Consider the following 15,556-nt stretch of genomic DNA (forward strand, 5'->3'; position numbering starts at 1 on the left):
GTTGTTGGTTACTTTTCGGTGATTTTTATTTAATTTGTGGGACCCTCTTTTTGAAGTCACAAATAGCCGGACATTGTGTGGCCAGTGTGAAATGGTCGACGGCCATGAGTTTAACCCGTAGTTCGAAAGAGCAAGTCGCCACGAGTTGGTCGGGCCAGTCAGCACTGGAATTCGAGCAATAAAAGGGTGTCTAGGCTCAGTTCAAAGTCATTTAGGCCCCTCGCTACACTTCTAGGAAATAAACTCAAAATAGGCAAACTAGACACTTGGCGGCTCTAGGTGCAATTGCCATGCTCATCCCAGCTGGGGGCGCCAATTTTAAGAGAGGGGGCTGATTTTTGCTCTACATTGTGCTACAGTGTGTGTGTGTGTGTGTGTGTGTGTGTGTGTGTGTGTGTGTGTGTGTGTAGTGGGTGTAGGTGATCATAGCTTTAATGGAAAGCTTTCCTTCTCCCTTGCTCTATGTAGGGCAACGATTTTCTCTCGCGCATCTCTCTCTCCCCTTTGCACATATGGTAATGCCCCACTAGTTCGGCTTCTCAGATGACCATGTACAGTTCTGAGGGTTTATGTGCGTTTATGCAAGAGCCTTCTAAACAGAAATCAGGTTAGCTAATTGCTAATTCCCTTCAGGTGCGCACAATTCAATCGCAAAGGAATGCAAAAACGTAGAGTTTTCTCACGTGAAAACTTGTATGATTTACAGGGCAATTGTCTCATTGCGTGAAGGAGCAACTGAGACACGTGTAGGAGTGCTCGCTCTGCCCAGAACGATCCAAAATAGACAAAGAATTATAGCCTGCAGTGTTTTCCTGTAGGTGTAGGGTTTCACACCTAAACTGCAGGACAACGTCGAGGGAGCCTCGGGAAAGTCACAACACTTTGGACACCTGACAGTGCTAAAACATGGAATTACTACACAGTTAAATTGACCCGCATCTCACTGGAAAGCTTCATAACCGCAAGGGAAAGTGTCCTTGGCATGTACTTTTGACCTACAGAGGGTTTTACTCCGTTATGGTGACGAAATTGGGTCAAAAACTTGCAACTACAGCCATGGACAGGTTTGAACAGCTTGGTGAGAGATAGGTGAAAGGTGTTCGGGTCGTATATTCATAATAGCAATAAAGAAATACCCAAAGGGGCGCCAATCTTTGGGCCCAATAGGTGTCGCCGTCTGCTTGGTATCCGTGTGTGTTTGAAGTGTCAATTCCCGTTACAGGTTTTTTTTTCCAAAGTTCTCTATGTCCCAAAAGTCTAAAGTAAAGTTTCGGGTGAAAGCTGAAGTCTACCGCCCTACGGTCCAGTTACATGGTTCCATTGCATGCACAGTCACCAAATATATTGCAGTGTTACCTTGAGGCCTTTGGGTTACAACCTACGTAAGCCACAATTGAATGTGTTCGAAAGAGCGGTAATGATGGAGCTAGCACATCAAATGTACATACGGCTTCAGTGCAATAGAAGTGGACACTGCTCTGCAAATTCTAAAGGTATTATGATCACTTCTATAGTAGATGAAATGACAAAATCATGAAGGTCGCATGAAGTGATTTGTACCTATGTTTCATGACCTTTCGTGATGATACATGTGATGATAAAAGGGTGCTAATTGCACTAAATCATCTATGGCATGTATATCTGACATGCAATTGAGGACATTTGCAATTTCAAGAGGGGGGTATGTCACGAGGACGTGGCAACTGCTAACCTTAGTTGTTGGTTTCTTTTTTATGTACCCTCTTTCTGAAGTCACAAATAGCTGGACAATGTGTGGCCAGTGTGAGACGACCGACGACCGACGATCGAGAGTTTCACTAGCAGTCGGGAAGGGCAAGTCGTCATGAGATTCTTGCGCTAGTCGGCACTGGAATCCGAAGAGTAAAAGGGTGTCTAGGCTCAGTTCAAACTCATTTAGGCCCCTTGCTACACTTATAAGTTGATGGATACTAGGAAAGTAACTCGAGGCAAAACACTTGGCGACTCCAGGCGCACTTGCCAAGCTCATCCCAGCTCGGCGCGCCCATTTTGAGAGGGGGGGCTGATTTTTGCTCTACAATGTGCTATAATGTGTGTGAGAGAGTAGTGGGTGCAGGTGATCATAGCTTTAATGGAAATCTTGCCTTCTCCCTTGCTCTATGTACGATGACGATTTGCTCTCGCGCATCTCTCTCTCCCCTTTGATGTCACAAGACGGGAACCACGTGCCAACAAAAAAGAACAAACTAAACAGACTTTTAGCACTTCAATAATAACTGAACTGAAAGAGAGAGAGAGAGAGAGAGAGAGAGAGAGAGAGAGAGAGAGAGAGAGAGAGAGAGAGAGTGTCATAAAATCTAATATCTAACTAACCCAAATGATTTTCTCATATTAAATTGATCACTTAATGTGGGAGAATAAACGGGAACAAGTGTTAAGATATAGGTATGTGCTTATAGATCTATCTCAACACGGGGCCAATGGTAAAGGGGCCCAAAAGGGAGATGGTCTATCAAAGAGCAAGGCTAACCAATGGAGCATAAGACCTTAGGGTTAGCTTCATTGAAGACCTCCAATAAATGTGTGTAAAAGTCCTTTGACCTTAAGTAAGCTAGGGCTGAGCTTGAGGTGGGAACCCGGCCCAAGCTCGAGGTGCTTGTCATGCTTGAGGTGCTTGTCATGCTTGAGGTGTTTTTCATGCTTGAGGTGCTTGATTAAGATGCTTGAGGTGCTTGATTGGCTCCATGCTTGAGGTGCTTGACTTGCTGCATGATTAAAGTACTTGAGGTGCCTTGAGAAGCTTGCCTGAGATGCTTGTGGGAACACCCCCTAGTTCAAGTGCTTTGTCATGCTTGGTGAGTAAGGTGCTTGATCACCTAAAAGTCAAAAGCATTCCTACAAGAAGGGAGGCGAGCCCTTTTCCTAGGGGCTAGAGAGAGAACACCCACTCACACACACAAGGGAAGCCCAACTTGAAGAGGCAGCAAGGACACATGTCAGGCCCCTACCCATGTTACCTTCATGTGTTGCTTAAAGCCTATTGGCTAGGCTTCAAAGGGGTCCAATGATAAATTACATGAATTATCTAATTGTTTTAGCATTTATCAAGTCCTCTCTCTCAAAGGGGAAAGGGGGACACTTGTCCCAAGGCTACCCATGTTGCTTGTAATGGCTCTTGCTTGTGATTGGCTAGGCCTGGAAGGGTCCAATGAGCTTCAGGCATGAGCTACAAGGGGGGGTCGACCAAGCAAGCTAGGGGGGTGCCTAGGGGGTATACTCACCCACACACACTCACAAGCACTCTCATTGTGTGATATGCAAAGTGCAAGAGCTCCCTCTCCAAGCAAGTAGAGGTTGAGAGCCTACACCAACACTCTTGGCTATGGAGTGCAAATCCAACCAAGAGCCATGCTTCAATGCTTAAGCTTGCCATATCCTTCTTCTTCATTACTATGCTATTATGTATGCTAGCAACAAGAGTATGATAAGTGAGGAACTAATTCTTTCTCCTACGAAATGTTTCTTCTTCCTCTTCCCTACCCTCATTCCCTGCTAGCTCTCTCCACCTTCGAAGGTGTTTGAGGTCTTGGGACTGAGGCTTGGGATAGTTAAATCTTTCTTCAAGTTTATGTTATGTTTGTGGTGCATGAAGCCTTCCATCTTCATGGCATCACCTAGGTCACAAGGAACACAAAGACTGTATTGTAACAAGTCTCTCTTTATGGGAGAAATCATAATACAAATGCCTATTGGAGGGGGGACCGGCTCCACATAAATCCGGTCCTCAATTGTTGTCATGTTCTCTAAACTCTCTCTCTTGCAAAAGTATTGTCTATGCCAAGTTAACTAATTGCTATGATTATTATGTTGCTATCTTCAATTATGTCTACCCGCTATGCTCACAAAATCATTTCTTGAAAGTACTCTCATTAAATTCCGCTATTCTCAAATTGAATAGGAAAATTCCATTACATTGGTATCAGAGCATTTGGTTTCTCTTTTCTTGCTTAAGAAGAGAGGTCCTTAAGTAGCCTATAAATGGTTGATGTTGTTAATTATAATAGAGTAAGTGGAACTGGGATCTAATACCGGTTTTGTTAAGCCCACTATGTGGGGGATGGTGCACACCTCGGGAGCTTTGGACTTAATAATGGAGTCTTTTTAGACTTGCCTACGGCTTTACCATTATTGAGCCATAAGAAGTCCGAAAGGAGCTAGCCCTTGGCAACTCTGCTATGTTAGACCTACTCCTCTACTCTCTATAATTAACCACTTTGAGACGTGGGTGTAGATACTTAAGAGCCGATTTTCAAAGGCTAAGAGGAGTGGCAACTAAGGTTTTGAATTGCCAAAGCATACACTAAGTACATACATAAAATTTTGTTAACATGGCTGACAATAATCAAGAGAGTAGAATGAACATTGATAGCTTTGATTTTGCACATGAAGGTGCTAATGATGATGCTCCCATGTTTGTGAATTATCTTGTGACTAGGTTGCAACAAGCTATGGGCAACCCTACCTTGCAAGCCGAAGTTACTCAACAACTTCGTGCCTATGGAATTTCCCTTCCTCTCCAAGAGGAGAGAGAGCTTAGGAGGCCTCTTGAAGAGACCCCCAAAAGAAGACTCTCTCCCATTCGAGAGGAGGAATCCAAAGAGAAAGAAAGCAATGAAAGTCTAAGTTCTTCTGAAGATGTGGCTCCACGAAGAAGGCGGTCTAGACGATCGCCTACTCCTCCCAAGAGGAAAAGAGCAACCCATAGTCCTTCTCCTCATCACTCTCAAAGGCAAGAGAGGAAACAAAGGAAGAAAAGGGCTAGGAAGAGGTCACCCTCTTCTCCTTCTTCTTCACCTTCCTTCTCTTCCGATGAAAGTTATGGCTATTCTCCTAGAGAATACAAGAGGGGAGGGCATCGCAAATCATTTCCTGCATGGCGAAGGTCACAAAAGCTAAAGAAGTTCAAGGAGGGAGGAAAGAGTATCTCTTTTCTCACCTACGATGGCACCTTTGGTGCTACCGACAAAGTGTTGGCCTTCATCCAGCAATTTGATGCGGCCTTTGGGGACGAGGGCTTCACAGAGTCCTCCAAGCTACGCCATGTAGCTATGCACTTCCAAAAATGAGCTCGTCAATGGTGGGCTAGCCTTCGTGGCAATGGAGAAGCCCCAAAGACATGGAAAACTCTACGAGTTTCCATCATGAAGCAATTTCTTCCAAGCGATACTAAAGATAAAGTTCTTACCGAATGGCGCGGCTTGAAGCTCCTCTCTCATGAGTCTATCAACAAGTATGTAGATAAGTTTTGGGATTTACATCTCAAAGCTACTGTCTTTCAAAAGATAGACTTTGCCGAGCAAAGACAGCAATTCTGTGCGGGATTACCTGAAGAGATGGCCGAATATATCAACTCTCAACGGCCCGGTACTATTACCGAAGTAATCCACCACACCATGGTTGCTTCACGCATCAATTTCCCTCAAGGGGCTAGACGTAATGTCAAGCCCATGGAAAACAAAGATAAAAATGATGCAAAGGGGAAATCCAATGCTCAAAATAATTTCCAAGGCACTTCCAACAACAACAACAACAATCGGTCCAAGGAGAAGGGAGTTTACAAAGGTAAAAACAAACTCTCTCCTGAAGAGCTTGAAGCTTTTCGCAAGGACCATAAGTGTTTCAAGTGTGGGGAGCAAGGACATGGCTATCGTTCTTGCCCCAAGAAGAATACTCGCAATGAGACTCCTAGGGCTTCCACCATCGAAGCTCCAAAAGAGGATGCTCATTGCAAAGGATCATCACTCTCCTATGCTTGGGGAAAGGTACGAGAGCATGATGCCTTCATCTTGTTTGACCCTGGCTCTACTCTCAACTTCATATCAATAGAGTTGGCCACCAAGTTGGGCATTCAAGCTTTTGAGATGGGAGATATAGTAACAGCTGATGCAGCTTTCAAGGGACAACAATCCTCCGTTACTCCCTTGATTGGGAAGTTGAGGCTTCATGTCCAAAGCTATGTCGACAAAGAAGACTTCTTCATCTCTCCCCTCCAACATCAGGATGTTATCCTAGGGGCACCATGGTTTGATCGCATGGCTGCCAACATGAAGTTCCCTGAAAGGAGAATTTACTTCACCTACAGGGGAAAGAACATGTATGTAGATGCTAGTGAGCGTGGTCGCACTATTCCACTTGTAAATCCTCTTTCTTTTGATAAATCAATGAAGAGCTCAGTTTCTGCGTACATGATTTATGTCAAAGAGTCTCTAAAATCTAATAATGTTTCATCAAATGAAAATGATAGGAATCAAGAAGAGTTAGACTTGTCTACTTTTCTAAAAGGATTCCAAGATGTGTTCATCGATGATATCCCTATGGGCCTACCTCCAAAACGAGGGGATGATGACCATCGTATTGAGCTCCTTCCAGGAAGCTCACCGCCTAACAAACCTCCTTATCGAGTCTCACAAGCTCAACAAGAGGAGATCATGAGGCAAGTACAAGAGCTGGTAGACAAAGGGATGGTGAGGCCTAGTTCCTCTCCCTTTTGTTCTCCAGTCCTTTTAGTGCAAAAGAAAGATGGTACATACCGTATGTGTGTGGACTATCGAGCACTAAACCATATCACTATTAAAAACAGATTTCCCGTACCTCGGGTAGAAGATCTGTTTGATAAGCTACAAGGCTCTACCTACTTCAGTAGGATTGACCTTAAGAGTGGCTATCATCAAATAAGGATAGTGGATGAGGAGCTATGGTTGATCGTGTTCGACTTAGACACTACTTTTTTGGTTTGTGTGTTGGAAACCATCATCTCCATTGGAATTCTAGTGCTTGCATGGTACTGTGTGCTCCATGCTTGCACTAAGTACACTACTATTATGTGTACTAAGTACATTAAGGTACACTATCATTAGACTAGGATCATTTTGGATAGGTTGCCAAAATCACAATTAATGAGCCAAGAAACCTACGTGAGATTAACTCTCATTTTCTCCACCTCCCAAAGCTCATAAGTATTTTACTTTTCTAATTAAGAAACCATTTGTAGATTCAGGGTTTAACTAGAGCAGGACGTGTATGCCGCAACTCAATTTTGGACTAACTACAATTTTACATCTCTGCTCAAAGTGCATCCTTTGCACGCCATATTATAATTTAAGTTGGCTTAATAAGTAACTAATGATCTCCTTATGTTGAATCTCAATTCTAGTTTTCATCGGATCTCATTTGGTTAGTGTTCGGTAAATAGAGAATGAAAGCTATACGTGCTAGCTTTTTCCACTCTTCGATCGCTCAAGTGTGGACCCAACCACAACCGCCAAGCAACATCATGCCATCAACATTGCCAACACAAGATACCAACACCATGTGTGCACATGCACCCTTGCAAGGAGGACAACTGACACGCATGCTTGCAATAGCCAAGGAGAGGAGAGCTCCCCCAAGGAGCTCTTCTCCTTTGAGATACCAATGGGGGATACTTCTTCTAAATTATATACCTTGAGTATTGAGGCTTCTACATGCTATTTGGAATATTTGATCCTTGATGTGGCACAATTTTATGCCCCCCCAAAATCAAACCTCCAAATATACATGAAAAATGCCATTTTTGAAGCCAATTTGGGCCCAGAAATCCTTTAGTGTGAGCCTAATCTAAAACTCATCCTCATTTCATTTTTGGCATACATATTGACCAATCCACCAACTAGCACCTCATTCGGCATACATTTCAACCAAAATCCCATCATCCTTAATCTCCAAGACCAAAACACAATCCCAACAAAATATGTAGAATCTTCTTTCTCGGTTTGTGTGCTACACAAAGTGGTAGGACAACGTGCCCCAACCTAGCACATATGTCAAGATGCCTATGAACCTATTTACAATAAGTCTTATGCCAAATTTGGTTGGCAAGGCCAACGAACAGGGAGATAGAGCCAAAAACCATAGCCCCTTGGCTTAAAACGCTCTTGGAGCCCTTAAGATTTTGAGAAATACTTCTTATTGTCACTAGATGCTCCTGAGAATGAATAACCTATAGTGGAATAGAGATGCCATGCCACACAAAAATTGAAAGGATTGCCAATTGAACCTCATATGATTTGCTATGGTTTTAAAAGGTAGCAATTGCACCGGTCTTACGCCTTAATGAGACCCCATTGATAGAATCCAATAAGCTATAACCACCACCATTTGTAGAAAAAACTCTTGAACTTCTATTGGAAAGGGATGGTAGTGCTAAGAAGTTGTAAACCAACCAAACTCGAGACAATGATCATCAAACGCTGACACTCAAGTTAATTTTTAGTAACGTAGTACTGGAATATAGATACCAGCATGAGCTTGAATTTGGTTCCATGTGGTAAGGAAGGTAAATGAGAAGCTAGACCTCCTTTTACAAAAAAAATCTAGCTACAGTGAGACCCAATCATTGGAGTTGTGGTTTATATGGATGCATTGGCCAATGTTTACAGAGTGACACTTGATCTGCTGGCTTGTCACACCACAAAGGCATCAATTTGTGCAAGGCATGATTGCTTCTACTTGGTGATGCAAAGCCAAATTAGGTGACAATTATATCTGAGATTCTAACTATTACTATAAGAAGATTAGTGGAGTTGTGGAATCCGGCCCGTACATTTAGTGTCATTGCTGAGGACAAGGAAACTTAAACTAGAGAAAACCATGTGCATAGATTCATTACCTGGAGCTTCATTTAGATCATTCTAGAGTAGTCACCCTAAATTTATTTTTGGCACATAGTTGGTGATTGGTTTTGCTTGTTGTCTCAAAAAATTTTGGAGTATTGGGATACTTGTCGAGTACCTCTTAGGGTAGTTAATTGGATTTGGACCAATGTGTATGCTTGAAGCTTGTGGGTAAGTCTGGGCGAGTATTGATTTGTGTTGTTTCTATCATTTTCCACATCTTGTATATTTTCCAGTTTCTTATAGGAGAAGGTTAAGTAGAATACATTCATTAGAGACGTGAACCACCCCTAGATCTACTTCTAGTACATCTCAGAGAATTGTTGAAGTTGGTAGCTCCAAGGACCATACATAACTTCTACTTTATGACTTTATGCTTGACAGAGGTGTGAAACCAATGTTGTAACTCACATACACTACTAAAATCTCAAAATCCCAAAATTTGAACATCTATTAAATTGTGCTATTTCTGGGTTTTTGACATTGCAAAATACTCCACTTTGATATCGAAAGTAGTTAGATGCGATAGTATTTAGAAGTCGTTAGCGTCGGGTAGAGTAAAGGAAATGACCAGCCACCAGACCACCATCGAGTCATTTCGAGCCTTTCCTGGTGCAACCTAGTTTATGGATTTGGTCAAGTTTATAGGTTTTCAATCCAAGGACATCCATCACTTTGGATTCAGGGAAAGAATGTCCACCTTTAATCTTATTTGTTGAGATTTGGTGTCAAAATCGTGATTATATACAAAATTAGTGAAAAGCCATTTTACAACATGCAAAAGAAGTAAAATTTAAGAGATAGAATGAAGGTTTGCCTTTTTTTTTTGCAATACCTCCACCAACCAGTGGAGGTGATAGTGAATTAGCACTAAAAAAAAGTACATATAAAGCTCATGTAGCTACACCTATCATGAGCACCATAGGACGAGACATATCAGACAAAGCGGCCAAAAAGAATTACAAGTGTTCGGCTAATAGGGGATCCACCCCACCATCATCAACGAGTTACACATTATCATAACCAAGCTAATAAGGGAGCCACTCAATGCAAAAAAAAACTGAAGAAGCACGAATCATAACATTGCAATACGGGGGGAGCCTGAAAGCTACATTACCATTGAAGGTGGCATCAACACATAGAAAGTGTCCCACCCAGATGGATCCACAACCGAGCAAGGAAAGCCAGCACTTTCGGTCCAGGCTATTGAGGGAGCCTTGCGCTTTCATAGGGATGTTTGACAAACCCACCAAGATAAACATATCTGCCACCGCTGCCAATCGTGTCATTGAGCCTTGGAGACATCCCCGACCTCCTATGCAGAGGTCCCAGCTCCAAAGGATGCAAATCCGTCGCTCTCGGTGTCCCCACATGCCCTAAAGCAAAGCAGCCCCCTAGAACCCACCCTAGTTCATGCGCGCACGCTAGAGCTGGCGGCATGGAAATAGAGCAAGGGCACATTTCACAGCTCTCAAGGTTTGCCTTTTAAACTTAATGTTTAAACCTTAAGGGTTTGATCCTTAAGGTTTGATCCTTAAGTGGCTGGCAGTTCAAGCCTTCAAAAGTTTGCCTTTTAAATTTTTCTTTTCTTTTCTCTACTTGTTCCAACGTCTCATAATAGGAAACCTATATTGAGTTTTGGGCATTTATTTGATGGAATCTTCCACTTCCAATATCTAAATGGTAAAAAAAAAAGCTGAAAACTCGTGATGGTGTAGGAATGGCCACTGCAGGGCCATTCCTGGCCGTCATGGTCGTTGGGAGACGGGCCAAGTATAGCTGGAATCTGACAGCAAGTGTGAAGATTGTACCCTACGGCTGCGTAGCTGATACCTGCACATTTTCCTAGTGCTGAGTTGGCCTTCAATGATTGCGTGCAGGCAGATAGCATTCTGGATGCTGATGTGTCACCCCCTCATTAAGTTCTGAGTACACGTGCCGCTCACTGGTTCATCCAAGGAAGCATGGATTACGTTTGCTGAGATGGCGTGCATCCCATGGCTGCAGAGGTGCATTCTGCAGAGGAAACGGCAGTAGATGGACCGTCCAGGTTGCCAACCCCATGATCGGCGAGACTCTGACGGCCCAAAGGAAGAGGAACTCGGGGGAGGGACTCACGGAGAGAGGGAGAAAATAACACATGCCCATCACTTTGAATATCAATAAAAGTACAAATGGTAAAGTCTACACATGGCCTTCACTTTGAATATCGCATAAAAGGACAAATGTGAAGACCACTGAAGAGGCGTCAACAGTGAACACTAAGGCCTTTTATGGCCAAATGTTGCATGGGGACTCGGGAGTCGGGAGACTGATTATCATGCGGCTTGCATGCCCCTTCTCTCTCCCTTTGAAGTTTGACCCTCTCTCTTCCCTTTTTTGTTGGCCACAATAGGAGGCGAGTCTCTTGCAGGCACTCATGAATAAGAATCTCATGAGGCAACAATGCTTTGCGTCACTTTGCGCAAGCACTGCCTTTTGTGTCGTGCTACCTTTTGTCATGGATAGGAGGGAGAGTCTCTGTTTCCTATGAGTTGGCAAGAGAAACGCCCTATGTTTTGTCCTCTCTCTCTCTCTCTCTCTCTCTCTCTCTCTCTCCTCATGCACAGGAATGTAACTCTGCTTGTCCTTGTCTCAAACCTCCAAGAATGGCACATTTAGAAAATGAATAACTTTAATAAATAACATACTCTTAACCCTATAAAATGCAATGTCTAATGTATTAGCGAGTTTATGTTTGCAACCAAGAAGTATTTTGTAATGTAAGCATAGAATTTTGATCTTACAACACATAATGTACAATGCCAAAAGTAGAGCAGTATGCTACCCACAAGAGAGAGTGAGCACATAATGAACAACAAGACCCTAAGAGAATGGACAATAAGACACATAGTGCACCCATAGTATGCAGTGGAAAAATTGAAAACAATGAGAGCTTACATAGCCATACTAGGGGTCACTGGATGCATTGATAATGCTTTAGTAGCTTTCGTAAAGATCACGATTTACTTTAGCTACATGGAACAACAACGTGGAAGCCCAACTTTTGCCTGTAAAATTTACCCTTATAACTTTAGAACACAGAACATGAGTCAAGAAACCTCAAGGTCACAGTTTGGACAATATGGACAATGCACAAAAAGAAGAATATACAAGTGGGAGCTCTCATTAAAGAGTAGTGCATAAACAACCCGATGCAAGGCAACCTGAATGTAGCCACATGAAGCATATGTTGATATGCACAATCTATAGAGCTTCTAATCAGGAAAACTTTGGATACAAAAAATCTACTTTGTCCACATGACGAGCATTCAAGGCATGAGATCCTATGTTCAAGAAATTGCACGCTCTCGATGCCACGACTTGTTTGATTCATGCAGTATGCATGATGTGATTGGTGCCTCTCTTGTAGAAAGAGCCCGCTTGGGGATTCGCAAGACATCTTCTCTTGAGGTGTCGGGCTTCGCTCCCGGCAAGGACTCTCTCATTACACGAGAGTGCCTTGATGTGTTATTCACTCTTCAGCAAGCGTCTTTCCTCAGAAAATTTGTAGTTTCTCCTCTTTTAGGATGTGATATGATTTTTGGCATTAGATGGTTTCGTAAGCATAACCCTCTCATTGATTGGGCAGACAATACTCTCACTCTAAATGCCAAAAGTGACTCTCCCGTCATCATTCGTGGTGAAGAGGTTGTTCATTCTTTACCTCTCATTTCTAATGTGCAGGCGAAGCTTGAAAAGAAGCAGGAGAAGGAGACTCTCTTAGTCTTTTCTTCTCCAAAGCACGACACACATGTTTTGCATGATCAAGATGTGATTGTTCACCAGGATGATGGTTTGCATGATAGAGATGTGATTGTTCACAAGGATGATAGTTTAGATAATGATTTTTCTAGTGAAGCTAACCTCATTGCAGATACGATCAATCACGAAGAACCAATCTTGGCTCTCAAGTCGAGGTCCAAACAACCCACTCAAGAAGTATTGTGTGTTTGAATGATTAGTCAGCACGCATTGTTCGAGTGTTTCATTCGTGACAATTTCTTGTATTTTCGTCACCGTCTTTATGTGCTCCCTTTTCATAGGCATGCCGTACTGTATGATGCACATGACTCACTCACGGATGCGCACATATGTATGCGGATTTCTCTCGAAAAGAAAAAAAGTTTTCATTCAAGGAATTCACATTCCATGTCTCTTCCTGGCATGACACGGTCTTAGAAAGAGCACAAGAAAGATTGTCCATCACGCATCGGCATTTCCGTTGTGATTTTCCACAGTTGATAGGCTTAAGTTGGAAAGACAAGTTTCGATTTCGTTTTTTGTGTGTGTTTGGTGAACAGTTTGGCACTCCGTCACTTTGTTCATCTGCATTGCATGCGCAATCTTTTCGGAAGAATAGTATTTTTCCAGTCACTCTACATGGAATGGGTATGATTATGATTTTGTGTTGAACATGGTTTCAGGAATTTTCCTCCTCGGAGATTCTTGAAAAAGATGGATCCACAACCATAGCCAAAAAGTAAGAGTTGGTTTAGACTGTGCACCCTTTGTTGTGTTGGACCAATCAGATTGCACAGCCTTTGTGAAGCCATTTAGAATGCGGAGCTGGCGAGCTCTCACAATCCGTGTTGGCTTGTTGATTGTCGCCCAACTGCATGCGATTATGTTCCGACCTGGTTAGCCTGCTCGCAGGTGAAATGAGCCTGCCACACAGTCAATGAGCACTCCAAAAAGCCTCACTATCTAGCAAAAAGTGCAGCAATTCCGGAGTTTGAATGTGAACCACTAAGTAAGTGGTGGTTCTCAAGGCTCAACTTTCAAGCGTTCGCCCTCTCTTGTGGAGTCTGAATGGAGCTTAAGTTCAACCCACTGCCTGCCTATTAAAAAGCGTTACAGAAGGGTTGAGAGTTTTTTTTGAGAATTTTTGCGTAGCAATGGCCTCCCCTCGTGTAGATGCAGCTACTCACCAAGCCATCTTTGAGCAGTCTCCTCCCAAAGATGTCCTTTCATCTTCTTCTTCTCCTCCCCAAGCTAGCTCCTTTGTACAGCCTACAGAGTTTGAGCATTCTTTTATCATCCAGTACTGAGAGGGCAATCTTACATGGCACTTTGATTGTATTGATGTTGATGCTCCTGCTTGCATTGCTGTAGCGGATGCCATGGGTTTAGGATTGGACAAAGTATGTGAATCTGTGAATGTTTCAAGAGATCAACTCATGGCTTACACAAGATTTCGTAATTCTATTGGAGAAAGGTCATTCACCGTTAAAGAGTGGGTATCATGGGGACACCATCCATATGTCACTCTTTGTTCTAAGGCTAAAATCGGTCTTCTTCATCAAAGAAATGAGGCTAAGCAGAGACTTCAGGAAGCATTTAATGCCAAAGAAAAGATGATTGGGGATGGCTTGTCTTCATTGGGTATTTCTAAGAAGAGTGAGGGTGAAGAATGTAAAGGTTGCAATGGATTGAGGGAGTCTATGGAGACTTTGAAAAGTGAAGCTCAACATGTACAAGGAATTTTTCAACTAAGATCCTCAACTGTGGAGGAAGACAATGACAGGTTGGCCAAGGCTATAAGCAATTTAGAGAATGGAAAAATCGATGTGGAGAAGGTGGTAATGAGTTTGGCTGATAAAGTAAATGTTCTTAACAAATGAACTGGGCAAATGTACAACACATCTTGAATAGGCGCATCATTATTCAAGATGCAAGAAAACAAGCAGTGAAAAGGTTAGGAGATACTACGAAAGACATTGCTAGCTATCATGAATATTTTAGTGCTTGTGAGGTAGAGACTTTGATATTGCGAGTATCTAGTGTAATCTGCTTAATTTATTAAAAGATGGCACATAGGGACTGACCTTTTGGCCCAACAATTGGATAAAGCACATGCAGTGATGGAGTTGGAGGGGTCTCTTTGGGCAGCTTTTGTTGAAGCTTTGGAGTTTTCATATCAAGAGAGTGTGGATGTCTATTCGTTGGTTTAGTTCTTTTTGTCTAGTACTATTTTCCCCCAAGGATTTTTTATTGCTTTGTTGTTAGCCTTCTTGATTTTCATGAACGGACGTAGAGAGATATTTGTTTTTTAATTTTCTATCCTTAGAGAAATGTGCTCACAAAAGACCATTCTGAAGCTTTCATTTAAGTTGCTCACTTGTGATAAAAATGTGGCCTAGACTAGAGGTTCTAACATCACAAAGTAGGCATTTGGCTCTCACATGGCAAGGCGGGAAATTGATTGCTCTTTGAAAATGGTGCAAGGATTTGCACAATGTATGATTTCTTGTCTGCGAAGAAGTACGATAATTAGCTAGGTGTCTTTGTGTGTGCTAGTAAGACTTCCATTAAAACTCAATCAATGAAGTTTAATGGAACCAGGCTAAGAATGTGCTTGGAGGATTCTATCATTCCTGAAGAGGCATTGCATCCTCATCGATCTGTACACATCTTTGGCAGCACATCGGGCCCACATTATCTGCATCTTCTTAGCAATCTGTAGCCATCTATCCAGAGCCAAAGGGTTCCAATCTGAGGCAACCACCGCGGGAGTTCGCAGGCATCGTGAGCCTACATTCATAGCCACCTCAGTTGCAGAGACAAGGATTCATCTAGAGCTTCTACCACATATCTAGTCGAAGCCTCAAGAGGAGCCTCTATCTTTGAGGAGTTATTCGTGGTTTCTTGAGACATCATACAAAGGACTTTCCATGGTTCATTGGTATTCCGAAGGACATATCGATCTTCATCTTCCATTCCAAATTCTTCTCGCCAATCTTTCCACGTAGGGGTAGAATAGGGTGGCTAGTAACCTTTGTGGACATCTGTGTTTTCATATCCAGTCATTTTCTCTACGGATATCC

This window comes from Adiantum capillus-veneris, chromosome 21, assembly GCF_014529385.1.
Source record: "Adiantum capillus-veneris isolate H3 chromosome 21, ASM1452938v2, whole genome shotgun sequence".
In the NCBI taxonomy this organism is placed as follows: Eukaryota; Viridiplantae; Streptophyta; class Polypodiopsida; order Polypodiales; family Pteridaceae; genus Adiantum; species Adiantum capillus-veneris.